Source organism: Sinocyclocheilus grahami, unplaced genomic scaffold (assembly GCF_001515645.1).
Source record: "Sinocyclocheilus grahami isolate Dianchi unplaced genomic scaffold, SAMN03320097.WGS_v1.1 scaffold459.1, whole genome shotgun sequence".
Classification (NCBI taxonomy): domain Eukaryota; kingdom Metazoa; phylum Chordata; class Actinopteri; order Cypriniformes; family Cyprinidae; genus Sinocyclocheilus; species Sinocyclocheilus grahami.
In genome coordinates this window covers 542,440-544,941 of record NW_015505638.1, presented here as the reverse complement: position 1 = coordinate 544,941, position 2,502 = coordinate 542,440, and the positions used below count along the sequence as shown (strand labels likewise).

The following is a 2,502-nucleotide window of genomic DNA, read 5'->3' as shown; positions in this document are numbered from 1 at the left end:
AACATTTTATTTAGAAGTTGTTCAAATAGACAGAGCAGGGAGAAGTAGTGATCACATTGTGGCTGTGGGTTTGCCCCATCCACTTCTCTCCTGGAATATAAAAAAAAGAGAATTAATGGACAATGAACAGTACATCACCAACAATTTTATGATTTAAATCATGATACAGCACAACAAATTATCAAGAAAATTGTATGGTAAATATAGGAATATAATAATAATAAACTCAAATCTGAGTATTAATAAACAGGACACTTGTTGACCGGTGATTTTCAGTTGTCCATGATGTCAGTTTTTACAAATCTTAAATCTGTAGTCAGTTTTTCCATGTCCATGTCATTGTAGTGCTAAATATAAACTATGACTGGAAAGTGATGTAGACAAATTAGCATAGAATATTTAATAACAAAGCATGAATAACATACTTATCTTGCAAGAGAATCATTTAATTTTTTTTTTTATCTTGACAGTAACTGGAATAGCCTTTATAAAAATAAAAATATCAACCTGTTATTTTCTTTATAAGAGAAAGAAATCAAATGTCTTGCATTGCGCATTATAAATCTGTTCATAAGAACCATCTGAGAGAAACGGTGGCTTGAATACCTTTCTCAGAAAGGCTTGAAGATGAAAACATAGGGACTCCAACATACTCAGACAGCAGCTTCAGATCTGAGACCATGTACAGAAGTTTACTAGGGTTCAATCCAAGGGGGCGGTTACCTAGGGAAAGAACAATCTTGATAAGGGTTTCAGCCTTCATCTATAAATAAAACAAATGTTCACATATAGTGGACAACTGTGCATTACAAATTATACTTAAGCGGTTAGAAGATTATTGCTATACAAGGCTCGAAATTTCGACCATTTGGGTCGCATATGATCCCGAAATGTAATCTGTGCGAGTGCGACCTCAAAATATATTTGGGAGCATTTGTGCGAGTGCATATAATTGTTGTCGTGCGACCTGTTTTCATTTCTCTAAAAATGTTCAGAGTATGTGCCTTCTGAGTGTTGATACGGTGACCTGTCTGCAGTTCTATGAAACGTTAGGCTACATAACCAATTAAACTATATCTTTACATTCTTAACTTTAATGCAGATTTGAGTTTGGTTAATATTAGCTGTCAACCACCCAGTCACTGCTTTCCGTTGTCAGGTGACAGGCTAACTACCGCGGGGAATGAAAAAAGGCTGAAGAAGAGAGAAAATAAAAAAAGAAACACTGACAGATTTTTTTTGTGAACCACCTAAAGTTACATATAATGGTGCTGGTGATAGCGATCATGTGGTGAATGTTGATCCACCAGCCAAATAGAAGGCGTACAGTTTTCGGAGAGAGTGGTTGAAAGACTTCTAGTGGCTCCGCTATGAAAATGGTTCTATGCATTGCGTTCACTGTAAAGCCTGTGGGACGGAGTTTGCAGGTAACAGCGTTCGCCACCGAATCTACACATTTCCTAATTGCTGTTTTACTATGTGCGGTTTGACATTATCGAGTATATTGCAAAATCCAAACAAAACACACCTACAGAGAGTGCACGCACACATGACGTGAAGTCTATTAGGTTAGATTAGTGCGCGTGCGCATTTAGAGTGCGTTCTTTCACGGCATGATTCAGTCTAATAAAATGCATCACAAAATTCAAGATATGGGGACTTTACATCATTTCATATAGTTCAGGGTTAAGCAACGTCGGTCCTGGAGTGCCGATGTCCTGCAGAGTTTAGCTCCAACCCTGAAAAAAACAACTCACTTGTCTGTAGCCTTAGTAATCCTGAAGACCTTGAATAGCTTGTTCAGGTGTGTTTGATTCACACAATATGAAGAATATAAAAAAATGTAGGAGTCAGCTGTCCACTGTAGTCCTTAAGATATCAGCACAGTAACACTCAGTCAAATTATTGTTATCGATAAAATCCCAGAAAATATCGAGATATCATTTTTTGTCATGGTTCTGTTCTGTTCATGGACTTATTTTCTATTTTCTGTTTCCCCCTTGATTATTATTAAGTCATTTAGTCCCTCTCTTGTCTGTGTATTTAAGTTCCCTCCTCAGTTCCTTTGGTTGTCGGTTATTGTTGAATGTTATCCTGTGTGTTAGAACCTCTTCATCTTGTGGATTACCATTAAAAGGATTTGTTTACATGATCTTTGTTATCGTCTTCATCATCTTCCTAGCAGCAGTGTGACAGATTTGTTTGTTGATGTTACATTTATGCCAGTAGGTGGCGACAAATGAACCATCAAAACAGGCATTATTATCCTTTGTTAAAATTTGCTTGTCTACAAATGTCAATTAATGGTTTTCCTAACAGATGACAACAAAATAAGTCTATTTTTGCTTATTCATGAATGTAATAAACAGAATAGTTTGGGATAATTATGGGGTGGCAATGCTTTTTCTTAGGGTGGCAGTTGCCACTCAACGCCACACCAGTAGATCTGCCCCTAGCTGTACTTAAAAACATTAGAAGTCAATGTCCTCTTTTAGATGTAAG

At 36.7% G+C, this 2,502-nt stretch overlaps 1 long non-coding RNA gene across 4 annotated transcripts; it reads right to left on the bottom strand.

Moving 5' to 3' along the window:
• Window positions 1–1,784, bottom strand: LOC107552806 (uncharacterized). 4 transcript variants are annotated; one of them, XR_001604897.1, is made up of 3 exons: window positions 1,758–1,784; window positions 607–723; window positions 1–90 (listed from the first exon to the last, which is right to left on the bottom strand). It is a non-coding gene; the product is annotated as an uncharacterized lncRNA (long non-coding RNA). The 4 variants fall into 4 exon arrangements; XR_001604898.1 differs by lacking the exon at window positions 1,758–1,784 and adding an exon at window positions 1,666–1,699; XR_001604896.1 differs by lacking the exon at window positions 1,758–1,784 and adding an exon at window positions 1,529–1,646.
• Between the last annotated feature and the right edge of the window lie 718 nt (window positions 1,785–2,502).